General features: G+C 33.3%; 1 protein-coding gene across 1 annotated transcript in view; it reads right to left on the bottom strand.

Moving 5' to 3' along the window:
• Positions 1 to 18149, bottom strand: part of LOC113521408 (uncharacterized) — a 138186-nt gene extending 120037 nt beyond the window's left edge. Inside the window, exon 1 of the mRNA XM_031912729.2 lies at positions 17674 to 18149. The gene's annotated coding sequence lies outside the window, so the exon portion shown is untranslated. The remainder of the gene's footprint in view (positions 1 to 17673) is intronic.
• Between the last annotated feature and the right edge of the window lie 317 nt (positions 18150 to 18466).

Genomic DNA, 18466 nt, shown 5'->3' with positions numbered 1-18466 from the left:
AAAATTGGAAACTACTTAAAGGTAAGCTAAGACTTTTTATTGATCACTATCCTTTGTCTGCTACTTCATACACGTGCATTTTGGAGGTAAATACCCATTTGTAGATGACGTATTAATATAAACCATACAGCAGATTTGAAATTAGACCTGGAATAAAACCTGACAAGAGCACATTCAGTTTAGGCCAGTAATTTTTACATGATGCCGGAAGAAACATACAGAGAGACAAAAATCCTAAAAAAAATGTTATTTTGGTTTTTATTAATCTTATTAAGATTTAGCTTCTATTAACCTTGTTAAGACCTCTGATATCGATTATTCATAAATATCTCCATATTTATAATATATATAAATACCTACAGACATGGTCTATTTACTATATTAGTAATATGTAAGATAATAATTTGAGGTAATTAATTTATGAATTTAATATTTATTATTTCATTATATTACATTTTTATTAATTTTACAACAATTACTTCAATATTCACAGAATATGATAAATCGACTATGACAATTCTTTTTACAATCTATAGGGTTTATTCCCATAAATTAATTGTGTCATAATCGAAATAAACTTACTTAACAGAGAATCAAAAATTTGTGTGTGACCTTCACAAGTACATAATCAATCTATTTACACATGAGTGTGTAGCCATGCCAACATTTTCATAGTATATTCATCAACCATGAGGTTATGAACTCAAGTGAAATAAATTACGAGAACAAAACTTGTTTTTGCACTTAATTTCCGTCGCTCGCTATAAAGTTCATTATCATCAACAGTCAACGCGGAATCAACAACAAATCTACATGGTCGACTTTATTTCATGAACTAATTGACCTTAGATAAATATGAAATCATAAAAACGCGTACAGTTAAATTTCTAAGGTCAAGTAAATGAAATAATTAATTATTATTACATACGCATAATCAACCTACTTACCACGAGAACATATCCGAAATCTCGAAGTTAAGAAAAACAAGAACTTTTTATTAAAATTAAGCGAGACGTCGTTGTAAAAACTAGTAGGATTTCGGTCGTTCGGATACTTGGTAGGGGTTATGACAAAATAGAACCCGATATCAATATTTATATTTCATCGTAGGCACGAAATACGGATCCGAAATTTCGGATTTAGATTTCATGGTAGATCCGTCTTTTCTTTACTTTTATTGGTTACCTATACAGGCAACCAATAGGTGAAAATCATTTTCAGGCCATCATATTTACTTTATTTCTATAATATTACTTTACAATCCTGTAGATAGTTTTCTTTCTCTATTTAGGTTATTATAGTCATGAGTATATTTATTCCTACTATATTTTATTTTTATCTAGAGGCCTAAAGTTTGTATAAATTTCGAGCCATTATTTATTTAACCTGTAACAAATCGTTTAACACTGATGTAATTTTGTGCTGGGCAAACGTAAACTGTCTGATTTATTCAACAATAATATATTTCAATGGTGTGAGTGCAAGTTGGTTTGAAAGAAATAATATCAAAAGTATCAGTGTACTCGAATAAATGACAAGTAGGTACATTATACTTCGCAAAAACAGCAGATTTGATCGAAAATTCTCATCGTTGTTTCTCTTTCACTGTGCGGACGTGTACGTGTGTGTACGCACGTGCGTGTGATTGTGATTGTGCTTGCGTGCGTGCGTGCGTGCGAGTGTGCAAGTATGTTCATATATATACATATATATATGTGTGTGTGTGCAGGTATGTGTGTTTATGAGTGTGCGTATATATATACGGAGTAAAATTTACTTGTCTCAGTATCTAAATTATAAGGGATGGTTACTACTTTCCAACAAATAAGGCATCGGCTCATTTCCTACTCTAAGTTGTATAATAATTGTAAAAGTTACCGTACGAACGATGTGCCGAAAGATTAGCTATAAAAATATTCCGTTACGTTAACTATGTAAGCGCGGCAGTTTGTATGTGGAGTAGGATAAAATTGTTTATAGTAAGAAGAATGAATAACAAGGCTGCGTGTAACGGAATCAACAGATATTTTTTAGTTTACTGTATATTTTTTCGAAGCTAAAATATTGTTTTCGTTAATTTTTATTATCGAAAACAAACATCTGTTACTCAATTATACTTTAAATAATAATAATAATCTTATCTAAGTCAGAGACCTTCGAGTAATAGAAAGGTGACTTAGAAATTTTTTATCCCAGTCTGCGACACTTTCATATGAGTAGTAGCAAATATTAATAATCTTAACAGGAAAATCAGACCGTTGTTCTTGGATATCAATAAAAACATTTTTTTTTTTTTAATAAAAATATAGAATCCAATTTGTGTGAGGACGTAGTTACAATAAAATATATCAGCTCCTATTTATCTCCAAGATATCGTGAGAAGCCACTAAACGAAGAAAGCAGCATGCACCATTTGTAAGAGAAGGAAGATTCGAAATACCGACGCGTTCGTGACTGCCAAATATGCGGAGGTCTTACAAACTGATGGTCGAGTCCTGCCCGTTGGATTACTAAATTTGGCTGAGGGCACCCGGAGTTCTAAATCTATCTTAAATGAAAAAAATCTCGTGTCACGATATTCGTTCACGCTAATCTCCGATACCGTTCAACCGATATTAATGAAATTTTACGTGTATTACTTCAAATTGAGTGATAAGATAGATAGTATCCCGATAAGAAAAAATGGATCCGGTACGAGTAGATGGTGGCGAGGACAAAACGGTAGCGGGGCAGCCGGTGGTTTTTATATATTTTTATATTCACATTGTATAAACAAAAGTACTTTTTATGATTTGTGAATGAAAAACAATAAAACTGATTGGAGAGACGGACGTTGCGACCCTTCTCAAGGGCAACCTCCTAAAGCCACCATTGATTTTAGACTTGACCGTACGTTATTTATTATTTCGCAAGAGGACACAGTACAAACAAACAATATTACGCGCCGCTCAAGTTAATTTGAATTATATTTACTCAAGCTTTAGGACCATTATTTATATGATGATTTTCGGAAGCTGCTTTCAAACTTCGAGATGTTAATTCTCAATTTGTTTGTGTTAAACAAAGACAGGGCTGGCAATACAGGTTATTGGTATAATCATCGCCTATACACATGGGCATCACAAAATGCAATGTGATGAGCATGATACCCTAGATACTTAGCTATTACTGAGGACTATGATGTTGAGGCTGCCTAAGCATGAAGGAATATCAAATATACAATCTTCAGAATAGGGTTTTACAAGAATTTATGATCGTTATATAATAACCTTCTTATTCATAAAGACTAAAAGGTCCTATAAATTTATTTCAAATATTACAGTGATTTATCACTGTCTTTCAAACTGAGAAATTAGTGTTAAAGAACAAGAGTTTAATAGCTAAATAGGTTTATGAAAAGTTTGACGTTTTTATGAATAAGGGGGTATACCTACATAATATAATTAAATTTAAAAAATTGTCCCGTCAGTCAAGCTTCACTCGATTTAACCTTTTACCGTATCATTTCCAGGGCTTCATTAATTAGTTTTTTTTTTTTTACAGTTCATTTGATGTCAGTCATCTTGGTTAGGGATGTTATGATTGATGAAGGGACGCTTAGATATATATTTCGCTTATTATGTTCTTATTAGCACTTTTAGGACTTTATTTCTAATTATGAATTTTATATAATACTTATTACTTGCTTAAGAGAGTATAAAGCATTCGTCCGGTAAGCTACTTCAGCGTCATTTATATTTAGCAATGGCACCCTAGAAACTTAACATCAGAGGTCGCCAATCTCACTGTACTGTGTTACTTACTGTGTTGATCTGTGTTATTACTGTGTACTTAGTACTGTGTTAGTGCAGATGCAGCTATTATCCTAATTAAAAGGAGTCAAAAAGCATGGAAATTTAGTGAAAATTGAAGCAGCTACTTTCTACTGCCATATGCTTAATTGCCACCAGGGTTAGATACAACATAGACGGAAATCAAACATAAAGACCTCTCTCTCTTTTCATTTAAGAGTTTCCTGTTGCCCGTGCAACTAATTCATGCATTCTTTTCCAGCCATATCTATTCCAGGCCATATCTTTGACCTCCCTATACGACATGACACCTAATATTTCCTTTATCTGTCCTATATAATTATTCCTCAGTCCTATAAACACTTACCGAAGCATTTTTTTCAATATTTCATACAATAATGTAAATGTCCCGTTCTCATGAAACGGTTTCAGACATGTTTCCTCCTACGAACGTTCAGGTCATGGTGTGAAGTCCCTGTCGAGATTTTCCCAAGAGACTACAGCATGGGGTTCTTCAAAATAGGACTAAAGAGGTTTCTTCGAGGCCAACAATGTGTCCTCAATGCCGACGTTTATAGGCTACGGTAACCGTTTACTATCAGATAGACCGAGAGGTAACATTCAGGTTTTTTTATGCAACTTAGAATGGCAAACAAGGTGACGGCCCACCTGATAGAAAGTGGTAACCGTCGCCTATTAACATGAGCAGTACCATGGACAAAACAGAGTATACAGTTTCGCCCATGATACCCCCATGCTACAAATTCACTGCCACCAGTATCACCAACTCTAACACGAGATGAAAAGAATTGTTAATGGATGGAAAAGGAGGTTAATTAGCATTGCTTATAAAATACCCTATCATAAGGACCCACGCGGTCTACCCTGGATACCATCGTTTAAATCTATGTGTTAAGTTAGAATATAACCTACCCATGTACCAAATTTTATTCAAACCCTTCAGCCGTTTAAGAATGATTGAATAACAAACATACAAGCATCTTATCACATTTATAATAAATTTTAATAGTATACAAGACTACATACAGTGTCCCTCTATTATTATAATTCGTCATCTATCTGCTAAACAGCTGTAGCATTATAGTTCCTTGTTCAATAAAACTGGATATTGGTAACCCTGTAAATGTAGACAGCGGACGCCGGGCGACCCTGAAGTACGGTGAACAAACAGTCATGACTTCCAAATAATCTCCTGCGTTCAATTTGAATCGCGACGTAGGTACATTTAATGTATTAACATTCTGTATGCATATGTACCTAATTATGTATGCTTACTGCAATGTAAGATCACAACACAAGCTAGTAAGTAGGTAGTTAGTGGGGGAAGGGGGGAGATTCACTAATAATGGGGACTCCCGTCCCTATTGCTAGTAATATGCCATACCAGGTCGACTTCCACGTGATTCCCGTTGGAAACCACCATAGTAAATTTTAGATGAATTCGTCAGGATGGGCTAACTGATCTGTTTTCATCCTCATCTATCAGCCTTCACCCGCCTGCGTGTATCAATAACGCAGGGGTGGTAATCATTCCATTTTCATCCATTAAAAAAAAAGTAGGTAGTTAGTATATGACACCATTTTTTTTAATGGGTTATAATGGAATGATAACCCTGCTAGCGTTAACGGTATATGTTGGCGGGGCACCAGTGAGAGATGATAGATGAAAATGAAAAAGGTAGGTCAATTGATCGTGATAAATAAACTTAGGAATTCAGCAAGATCATTTTCAGGAAAAGCCAGGAAGAAGTCGACCTGGTTGGGTATATTGCTAGCAATTGGGTCCTTAGTCTCCAATCCCTTTCCCCCTATATATAGGTGGTAGGTGGCGTGAATTTACTGGATACAGAGGAATAACACCTGAGTCCTCAGGAATGGCAACGCATGGGGGGTATCATGGGCGAAACAGTATACTCTGTTATGTCCATGGCACTGCTCATTTCTATAGGCGACGGTTACCACTTTCCATCAGGTGGGCCGTCAGCTTGTTTGCCATTCTAAGTTGTATAAAAAAAAGGTGGCATATTCGTAAGATTCAATTCATAACAAAAACATTTTTCTACAAAAAAAAATATATATATAACCAGTATCATATGGAATAGTGTAAAGATATTAACGATAGCCATCCTAATCTGTTCAGGCATTTAGAAGTTATGATGGAACAAAGAAACTAACATAAGTACATGCATACTGAAAATGCAATATCCTTTTTTAGGCAGTGGTATAACATAAAATGTTCTGTTCTGATACATTGAGTTACTTAAAAAAAAATTTTGATTTAACAAATCACTTATCACTTTGAATGGAAGCAGGTTCGATCCACCCGCAATACAAAAATTTAAAAGTATTATGATTTACATGATTTAAAAAAAAAAGTAGATTTGTCTATTACCAATATCATAAATTTTGCTTAAATTTAGAACTAAATGACGCCAAAATATACAAACTACTTATTTATCAAAAACACTTAACTACATTATTTATTTGATCACATAGGCGTGTTCAAAGGGGCCGGGAGGTGACGGACCGGGTGGGCTGTTTTATTAATGTTTTTATTACAATTCATAAAATGATAAATGTCTCGTCATAAAGTTATATCAAAAATCCTTTTCAACTGAAAAGTTCTTTTAAAATCACTTCCAATATTACACGGCCATAAATTGCTCTATTTCCGGCCTCGACAGCAATGCACTATTGTAATAATAACGTGACCATTACCTGTTTGTGGGCTCTAATTTTAGCTAAGTGGATTGGAAGTCCACCTACATATACATATATACATAGAACATGAGCAGTGAGTGACCAATGTGTCAATAAACAAACACGATGACGTGCAAACGTTCACATATATGATCTAAATACATACGCCATACAAGTGGCGGGAAAGGGATTGGTAGTAATGAGATCTAATAGCCCCATTGCTAGTAATAGACCCTCTCAGGTCGACCCCCACGCGGTTCCCCCTGGAAACCATCATGGTTAATTCATTCTCACCTATCATCTACTGGTGCCTTGTCGGTGTATACTGATAGCGCGGGCGGAGTTACTATTCCATTTTCATCTATTAAAAAAACGCCATACAAGTATAGCTCTTTATTATAAATTACCGAACCGTCCCGGCTTCTGCACAAGTGCAATTTATTACAAAACATTGAATTCGTCTACGTTTATAGTTAAAGAAAAAGTACGAGGAAGCTTTCTCTTTCATTTAATCTTTTATGTCTCTTCTAAAATAACAAATCTTTGCCAATTCATTACTGTTGGTGAACAGGAAAACCACAGTACTGGACATTAGATATATAATTATAACTAAACATGTTTCAATGTAGGTTAAAATAAACAATAAATAAATATATTTTTATTCTTACGAACTACAATAAATCTAATGTTCTTAGTAATATAATATTCGTCATATGAGGTCAAATTATAAATGAATAATCTATTTATGTCGCATTTGTAACAAATTATTATGTGGTTTCCATTACTAATTGTCATTAATGCAGCTGCTAAGAACTGGTAAAACGTATTTTAAATAAATATAATCTTAATAAAAATTAATTGTTAAATGTGTGAGGCGCAAAACCATTAGAATAGAAAATATGTTTAAAAGTGACACTTATGTACTTTGTGATGTACTGATGCCGACAAAATGTACCCCACTTCTCCTCGCTCAAATAGAGTTGTTACAGATTTATAATTATTTAATTGTTTTGCCATGAATAAATAATAAAAAAAAATCCGTTATTATACAGAATAAGTGGAAAAGGTGGCAACTTCGTACAGGCAAATGTAGTGAAGGGGCAACCCTCTCTTTTTCTACTATTAAGTGTGACAACATCACATACAATCTGACAACGTATATACGAAATGAATATTAATATTTTTGTTTTCTAAATTATGTAAAATACACATTTTAAAACAATAGCAAATTCATAAGAGACATAACATCTTATTTCTCAGAACAACACTTGGGGTGGCAAGATTTACAAATGGCAATGCACACTCTGTTAAGTTCATAGTCCATATTATAGTTTACCTGTACAAAGGACAATTAACAATTTCCATAAAATGGACCGTCAGCCAGCTTGTTTGTGAATCTCTCCATTAGGACTAAGAGCTTTTATATGTGTATAAATGTAACACATGCAAGAGTAATGATTTTCAAGCATGACAGATATTGGTGGTTGGATATTACAAAATAAACTATTGTACTATAAATAATATTTTTTTAATATAATACTTTTTTGAAGGGATTGTTAGTAATGCGGACTATCAGGTTAATTACTAGCAATATACCCTATGAGGTCGACCTCCGCGTAGTCTCTCTAAAAACCATCGTGATCAATTCCAGGTATATTCATCACGATGGGCTAACTGACCTGTCATTTCATTCTCACCTATCATGCCTCATTGGTATCTCGCTAGCGTATACCGTTAGCGCAGGCGGGGATACCATTCCATTATCATCCTTTAAAAAAATATAATACTAGATTGGTTTTATATAATTCACAATTTTTTATCTACATAGACTCCTCATTTAAAATATGAATCTTACTACTTAATATAATTAAAATTAAACTAAACGATTCCTATACATGGAAGAATCTAAGAAAAAAATATATGAGGGGTCTTCTTAAGAACAATAGAAAACAAAATAATATTTTTCAGAAATTTTGTAAAGTATCACGCAAAACTACTACATCAAATTAAAAGCGGTTTTCATAGTTGTGTTCCTGAAGATTATAACTCAAAAACTGGTGGATGATATACCTTGACATGCCATTTAAAAGTGATCTATTTTGTTGTTTGCCGTACTTCAGAAATCCACGAAAAGTTGGTCATGAAATAAAATACACATTACACTGTCATTGATGTTTTACAATAGCAAAATAAAAACTAATAAAGAGTCAACATGTGAAAATATTTTAAGCTGCGTAATGCGTATTTAGTAATCTTCTATACTTATGATAAATCTGTAGAGAGGTCAATTCTGTACATAAAATATATTTTCAAAATAACTATCAGGGGGTGATTAGTGATCTATACTGATGCCAAAAATGCAATCAGTAAATTTTTTTTACTGTCTGTCTGTATGTTCGTTATAGAAACAAAAACTACTTGACGGATTTTAACAAAACTTGGTACAATTATTCTTCATACTCCTGGGCAGGTTATAGTATACTTTTCATCTCGCTACGATCAATAGGAACAGAGCAGTGAAGGGAAATGTGTTTGTTACGTCAAAACCACTGAACCGTGAGGAAGAACATAGGCTACTTATTTTACGAAAAACGACGGAAACGCAGACGAAGTCGCGGGAAACAGCTAGTCTTAAATAATAGGTTGATAAATTTACCTTCCGACTGCTAGATCCAACTTTAAAAGATTCTCTCACCCCTATTTCTAGCTCAAAGTTTGCATGACTATATTTTGGCATAAGATCAAGGATCAACAATGAAATTATAGAGTAATTACGATAGCATAACATTCATTCATCAGGATGTCAACGCATTAAGGCTACCACGTATTTTGTGAAAATGAATTCTGTGATCGGTCAGCTACTTTGTCATTCCAAGTTATACGACTCAAATGTACATTGATAAATTTTAAGGAATTACATAAGAGTGATAAAATTGACAATTCAGCTACTAGTATTAGAAAATGTTGTGAAAATGAATTCTGTGTATCGGTCAGCTACTTTGTCATTCCAAGTTATACGACTCAAATGTACATTGATAAATTTTAAGGAATTACATAGGAGTGATAAAATTGACAATTCATAGCAGACTAGTATATAGAAAATGTTATACGGCCGTATAACCCTACTAAATTCAGATACAACCTGCTTGCATACTTTCTACATAAACTGTGTCGAATATATAATGTAGTAATGTAAAATTTGTTATTGATAAATAATTGATGTATCAAACTTTTTCTATACACTAACCTGCTATGAATTGAGAAAAATAGCAACTGATGGTGGATTTTTCATCCTCTTTTTACTAATCATATTTGCATAAGAAGAAGGAGGCAACCGTATGATTTACAGTTTTTATTTTATCATTTGTTCTATGTAATTCCTTGTTCTAAGTACAGATTTTTGTTTAAAGACGTTTGAGCCAACGACAAGCTTTTACTTCTAAAAAATTCACAAGCACGGAGAAATTTCCGTAGGGATGAAGCGTAAGCACCTAATTGTTTACGTAACGCGACATAATGTTATGACACGTGTCGTTATATCACCGTATAAACAAAATTGAAAGTGACAGCAACAATAACTTTCACCGAAACTTGTATCGCCGAGTCGAATCTATTCAATTTCTTCACATACGTTTTCATCTCGTCTCATTTCATTGAGGCGGCACGAGTTTCAATTTACGAATTCAAATTGTATGTATGTAATCCTATTAATGTGAAAGTTTATATAGGCATTTACACGTTTGTTACACAATCACGCTTGAATAGTTGAATGGATTTGAATGAAATTTCGTTGACGGAAAAGCTAGATCCTAAATAAACACCGACTGATCTTGAAATCTATATATTTATATATGTGCTATCGGTATACACCAGCGGGGTACCAGTGAGAGGTGATAGCTGAGAATGAAAAGGTAAGTCAGTTAGCCCATTGTGATGAATTCAATGATAAATTAGTCACGATAGTTATCAGGAGCAACCGCATGGAGGTCGACCTGATATATTAGTAGTATATAGTTGGATAGTTAGATATTGGAGACTAACACCCCCATTACTAAAAATTCCTTCCCCCCGATCAGGAAGGGAAGGTAGGGTTTTAGGAAGGGAAACTGTTAGTAATAGACTCGTGCCTACTGCGCCTATGTATTAAAGTCAGTATCGTAATGAATGTTATAATAAAAAACACGTCTCACTGAAATATTTTATTTAATACTTCGGCCAAATAATGATAATGATACCTAAATAAACACAAGGTTTAACAGCCCTAGTATTAGGCACATTATAATAGCAAATGAATCTCTACGCGGTTTTGCCTTGGACACCATCGAGATTAATTCCTATGGAATTCGTCACGATGAGCTGAATCGCTTTCTTTGAAAAATATTTTTAATTCAACTAACGTCATTTTCACCTGTCAACCCTCACTGGTACTCCGCCAAGGTAAATCAATAGCGTAGTTACCATCCATTTTTACCCAATAAAAAATTCATTTATTCGCTTATTTTTTTAATAGACACTAAAAATGGTATGGCAACCCCGCCCTACACTATTATTATTAGTACTATTATTAGTATAAGCTGACAGAGTTATCATTCACCACGCCATATGTACCATTCATTTTGGGCCATGGGTTCATGTAAAAAGAAAGAGCAAGTCCGCAGCGCTGAGGTACCTTTTTTTTATACAACTTAGAATGGCAAACAAGCTGACGGCCCACCTTATGGAAAGTGGTAACCGTCGCCTATAGACATAAGCAGTACCATGAACATAACAGAGTATACTGTATCGCCCATGATACCCCCCATGGTTAGGTGGTTTTTACAGACCAATCGTTTGAGTCATACGAGCAAGACCGCTATATTTCTTATCTTAATATTAAAAAATATAGATATAAATTAATTTGTTTTTATGATAACAAAGATTATTATCTTTACTATGATAAGTACATAGCCTTTATCTGATTATAGATATTCATTCTTAACTATTATGAGTTCGATTCCGAAGCCGAACAAAATCTAAACTAAACTATTTTGCTAAAAAAAAAAAAAATTTTAGTAATGGTATGAAATATTCCCTGAGTGTGCAAAAAATATACACTGGTAACCCTCTGTGGAACCGTCAATTTGGTTAATCTTAGAAGTTTATTTGTTTATTTATTAAACTTTAATACACCTAGATAGTGTAAATAGCTAGTATAGAGGGAAGATATTATTAGTAATGGGGAGGTTAGTCCGCATTGCTATCAAAATACCCTGTCAGGTCGACCTCCACGCGGTTCCCCCTGGAAACTAGTGACTAATTTATCATTGAATTTGTCACAATAGACTAACTGACCTGCCTTTTCATACTCACCTATCACCTTTCACTGGTGCCCCGCCAGTGTATACCGATAGCGCAGGCGGGGTTACCATGCCATTTTCATTCATTAAAAATAGCTAGTATAAATTACTTAATAGTCGAGAAATGGGCAACAGCGTCCCTCTTTAAACATCACCAAAGGCTAAATGCGGTTGCCAACCAAGTGTGGTGAAAACTGGCAAAACCCCGGAATAGGGAAGGCCTACATTTAGCAGTGGGCAGTTAACGGATTATATGATGATGAGTGTAAATGGCAGACCTTACACCATGTGGCTTAGAGTGGAAAGGGATTGTTAGCAATGAGATTTAACAGTCCCATTGCTAACACACCCTATCAGGTCGATTTCTACGCGGTTTCCCCTGGTAACCATAGTGGTTAATTCTTGTTCAATTGGTCACTGTGGGCCAACTGACCTGCTTTCATCCTCACCTGTCAGCCTTCACTGGTATTCCGCCAGCGTATACCGATAGCGAAAGCGGGGCTACCATTCCATGTTCACTCATTAAAAAAAAAAACACCATGTGGCGTCTACCAGTCGACCGCAGAGTGCCGCATGTGAATAATCACATTCAAATATTCTTAAATATATTTCTTTTGGAATCTTTTTGCGCGATTACTTTGCCAATTCTAAACAAATAATGACGATTATCTTTACAATCGATAAGCTTTACTTCCGTGTTGTTCCCATATTAATTTTATAGCGATCGAAATTGCCGTATTTGCGAACTGCTTATTGCGAAGTAAAACCTATTTTTGGACGCACGATTGCGAGTTCTAAATGCAAATATTTTCAATTTTATTGTGTCTATGAAACATCGAATATGTATGTGTTGGAATAATCCAACTAGATATAAATTTATGATCATATTTTTTTATTAACATTTAAATGTTTTTAAAAACCAGAGCGGTCAATGGCACTGTATGGATGGTGGGATCAATTGATACTATAAAATGAACCATAAATCTCGGGCAAGTCATAATTTTCACTACTACTATCGAGTCGCTAACTGATATCCGACTAGATTTAGCATTTGACCCACTTTCGAGTTCAATAACTGGAAAAAACATAGGCTTGGTTACTTTCTAAAGAATTATATTGAATGCAGTTTACAACAAAACATGGAAAATGTTTTTGTGGATTGAAGGTGCTTACTTACATAAACTGATATTGTTTTATGTTGTCTCGATTTAGTTTTAACAATTTTACTAGTAAAATCAAAATTAAATTTTAATAAACACATTAAGATTTTAAAACCCTTATACATACTCGTTCGTATATAAAATCCCATGTCACGACAGTCCTTCATGCTAATGTCCGAAGCTGCTCCATAGATTTTATTTTATTTTTTGCTCGGACTTGAAAGATAGGATAGTTTTTATCCTAAAAACAAAAATTTGATACGGTCAATGATGATACGGGGTAAAACAACGTCTGCTGGATCAGCTTATATTCATCTAATCATGCAAAAGTCAATCCACGGTGAAAGATGATATGGCAGAATGGGAATGAATGTGAAAATGAATGCGAATAGTGAAGAATGAAAGAAAAAATATATTACTTCGACCCCAAATAATAATTGGGATCTTGGATAGTAAGATGAAGCTGAAGACGATAATGTCATTCCAATTCTGACGTAAAGGTTAGGTGTCAAAATTGGATTGAGATTGTATCTTGAAATCTTTTAAGCTTTTAAAACAATACATCTAAAACTAGTTCGGTTTCGACAAATTAAAGTAACTAACACAGAAGTGACTGCTTATATAACGCACGCATTGTGTCGTGACCTTAACACATAGCATTTAAGTGTAAAAACAAACACAAAGCACACAAAACATTGTAAGTACTACGAATGCATGTAGAAAATGTCCGGTTTGCTCTCGACATCACCATCCATTAAACTGACATTACCAAGGTCAGTGATGTTGTTTTTTTTTTGTAAATAAAGTGGACAATACAAAAATCTACAATCATAGTGCGAGAAAGAACCAGAGAGCCTTATTACACTCTTGAATGATATTGCTCTGAAAGGATATCCGCATTATCCAGGATCTGTACTATTCGTGTTGATAGAGTCTAGCTGACAAAATCGAAACAAAGAGAAGTGTCCGGCTATGTTGTATCCTCTCTCCTGCTTTATTTAATTTATATTCGGAGACTATACTAGCAGAAGCATTACAAGACTATTGTAGAACATTATGGAGTCAATATCAACTGCTATACATTTAATAACATACGATACACAGACGGTACCCTCAACTTAACGTCCAGTGCAGTCTACAAAAGATAGTTGACCGAGACAGTGAGTGTCTCAAAAGAAATCTAAGCTGGTAATAATCTCGAGAGATCTCAATACTAACTCAACCATCAGGGTGTCAGGTTTGCCTTGATTGCACAAATGCACAGATACAAATATTTAGGTACAAGGCTTAAGACGAAATAATTATCAGAAGATTAAATACCGCATGGAATCGTCCGAATGGCATTCAATACTATGAAGGTTGTGCTGAAACAAAAACATAAAGATCAACTAGCGTACACGTCTTCTGCATTGTTACATTTGGCCTATAATTTTATACGGACGCGAGTCGTAAACAATAAAAAATCTGAAAAAACTTATAGAAGCAATTGAGATGTGAGCATACAGACGGATGTTGAGAGTAAATTAGGTACAGAAAGTCACCAATGTAGAGGTTTTCTAACAAACTAAGTAAGTAACAGGATAAGTTATGAGCCATCATAAAAAAAAAGCGAAAAACTTTGTATCTTGGGCATATACTTAGGCACGACAGGTATCACCTTCTACATATGATTAGAATGGGTAAAATTGCTGGCAAGAGAGTCGGTTGTAGAAAAAGTCTTGGTACCACAATATCCGGGTGTGGACGGGCATTGTGAGTACAGCCGAATTATTCCATCTCGCAATAGACAAGGACAGATTCCGTGAACTGATAGTCATCCTTCACTAGTTGGAGAAGCAATATAAGATGAATCAAGATATAAATAATAGAATAAAGTATTAAATTGAGCGATAAGCCATCTCACTAACCACAGAATTTCATACTTTTTGTTTTTTTATTTCTTCGTCATAAGAAAAGTATTATTCACTAGTTTTTCTTCGTGCTTTTTGGAAGTGGGTAACCACTTTCAGATGACGTAACAAGACCAAACAAACGCCGGATTTTCAATTACACCGTTCGGAACATAACAATTTTATAAATGTCACTTAGGAGATATTGGTGATTAACCGTCATAACTATTGATATTCTTTGAAAAATAGCGCTCTCCAATAATAACACAGAAACATTCAATAATGTTGACATTATTCAATACTAGCTATATCCCGCTACTCCGCCGGTGTGAATCGCTATATAAAGTATGATATGTGCCAAGTTAGGATATAACCTACCCGTGTACCAAACTTAAATCAAATTCATTCAGTACTTTTTGCGTGAAAGAATAACAAAAATCCATCAAATGTGACTAATTTTCGTATTTATTATATAATAAATAGGATAGTTGTTTTATCGAAATCGAAGGTAGAACATTGTCAACTTCAGTATCGGATATGTTTAGCCGCTCTCAGCGCTACCAAGGCGAAAGTAGCTCGAGTCGGCGGCGCCAACGTCGCTCGATAAGTGAAAGTGACGAAAGCCAGTCGCGGAAACACCTTTCTTCTACCCTTGTGTAATTATATTACTCTATCTTAATATATATAAATCTCGTATTTCATACAAACCAATCACCGAAACTGGATCAACTGATTTTAATGATATTTTGTAAATGTGTACAACTTTTCTCTATCCTCAAGATGTTGTAAAAGGAGATGCCTTTAAAAGGAATCAATTTCTTTTTAATGTATGAAAATATGCTCCTAACTACATAAATATTATACAATGGCAAGACTCAAGTGAAGTATCAAATATCGACTTGACAGGATATGAGTATATTAATAACAATAGAAACTAGCATCCTCTTTACTAACAATAATTTGTCATAGAATCAAAGTGTCTCAGTCCAAGAAAAATACATCTGTACACAGAAGTCATATAGCTGATGCAGTAACAGTATGCTAACTACCTCTCTAACAAGGAGAGAGCTGTCCCTAATAATCAGATGTTTATGTTAGATATGTTTATGATACTATTTTATCTTTTTTTTATTTTGCAAGGCAAGACATTATTATGCAAAATGCCATACTCTCCCTGAAGAAGACTTCTGGATTAAGTCGAAACAATTCTCGGAAACAACAAACATTGTACATTCATAAAATTTCCTGTTATACATATATATAAAGATTTATTTTTTTATTTATTCATTAAAAATAATTATAATATTATGACAGCAAAAGCCAAATCAAAGTTATAAACCTAGTGTGTTAACATACAAAATTACATATAAAATAAATAAAATATATATAAAAATTGTTATGACAAACTTAACAGTTCAATACATTTTTATAAGAGTGATGTTGTTAGTTTTGTAAAGTACTGTAAGACTACATGATAACAGTATAAAATCAATACGGCAGCTATAAACTCATCTTATAATCAGGTATTCATGGTTTTATCACATGCACTTGTTAATTATTGTATTATTATTAGGTATTGAAGAAATCAACAATAGAATATAATAACAAAAAACTTCAATATAAACAATAGGTTATATAATTTATATTCTTTTCTATGTACCTAATGTAAGTGGGATTCCATTATAAGCATTTATCATTTAATTTTACATATTATGAATATATAGTTATATAATAAGTAATTTATTATAAACTAAATAAATAAAAGTTTAATTAGTCCTATTCACTCTAAAGTTGCCTGAAAGATCTCACATTTAGTGGTACGGCTGTTGGCTTTGTGTCATTATTCTTGTATTTTTTTTTATATTTTATATAACTATATTTTGAATATCCATTCATTAATTGAGTGAATTTTTATAGTTGTTATGATAATGATGATGATGATAAATCAGGCAGGGCAAACAATTTTATATGTATTATATATATTTTTCCTACAATATTAAGTAACACTTGATTATATTGCAAGCTTAAAACCATAGGAGTGTATCATCACATGCAAAGTTGTTATTTTCACATAATTACATAATAAAGATAGATAGTATTGTTATAGTTACATACAAACTTGGTTTAAAGTTGTATATAACTAACGTCCCTATAATGTATGATATATGAACAATATAAATATTTGTTCCATATTTGTTTATCACAATTTTTAACATTTCTTCTTTTTTACTTTTAAGGTATACCAATGAAGTGATGATAACATTAAGCAAAAATTTTATCTGTGGAAATCATAGTTGTTTTGTGAATATTGTAATAACTTGTAGTAGGAAAAAATTGTACTAAGTAATAATATAAAGCTACACCTAAGTTTTATTATAAAGTCATCAGGACACCAAATCTTATTCAAATCCCTTCAGTGTTCAAATGTGATTAACTTTTGTAACGTTTTTATTCAGATTAGTAATATTACTTGGGTAACATCCAATATGAGAATGTCTTCTAGACATTTCATACACTCATTCATTCTAGACTTGCCATGGGAGCTATGGGATTTAACACGGAGTAGGTGTACAGGTACTTACATAATCTATTATAAAGAAACATAAATAGTAGAAAAGTTTATATGTATAACTACACACAAAAAAACAATCCAGCTCTTTAGAGAAACCACCACCACCAATTATGAGCTCTTAGACTTTAAATTTTTATTGCTTGATAGACTAAAATGATGAGGAATAGTAGCTAGGTATATAATGCCAAACTTAAACATACATACCGGCCGCGTATTAACGTCGCAGCATCGACGAGGAGTCAGCATAGCTCACACGCCTTGAGCGACAAACAAACACCTGACACCACACAAATTACACTGCAGCATTGAATACTTAGAGCACAATACACAAATAACACACTGAAAGATAACCGAATATATATTTGGAAAAACGAACAACACTGTACAAATCAATCATCAAATCCCGTTAATATTTTCCACACGATGTACACAAATAAAACACCTCTGTACCTACTTGCGAAACCGATATGTCAATCTACATCAAGTTATCTCAAATATATTCGAGAATTTATTAAAATATTACTCCACCAAATCAAATACAAAACAACACAATTCGACAATAAACAAAAGTGTTATACAAAGATGATGATAATATTTTATTCGTTGTATTACTATTATTAAAAAATTTAGATAGCTCGATAACATGAGATATAAACGCGAAGCTAAAGAAAACTGACTATTGTTTTTTCCAGTGTGTTGAGGAAAATATATGGTTGGCAGCACTGAATACTAGACTTTAGGACTAGTCACTTCCTTTAAACTTATGAATACACAAAAATTTCGCTATTAGATCATCTGTGACCATCCCATACAATTCAATTATAGTTTAAGTAATGTACTTACTTTATATATAAAGCTGTAATTCGTGGATAAGTAATAAATGCCTTATTGAACAATATTGTTAATATACACTTACATAATATAGTTTCTTTATATATTTTACAAATTATTATTTACCTACATAATAAAAATACTAAAAAGCGGATAATTTTATAAT

The sequence above is a fragment of the Galleria mellonella genome, unplaced genomic scaffold, assembly GCF_026898425.1.
Source record: "Galleria mellonella isolate WM207_F2 unplaced genomic scaffold, CSIRO_AGI_GalMel_v1 utg99, whole genome shotgun sequence".
Classification (NCBI taxonomy): Eukaryota; Metazoa; Arthropoda; class Insecta; order Lepidoptera; family Pyralidae; genus Galleria; species Galleria mellonella.
This window is presented reverse-complemented; position numbering and strand designations above follow the sequence as displayed.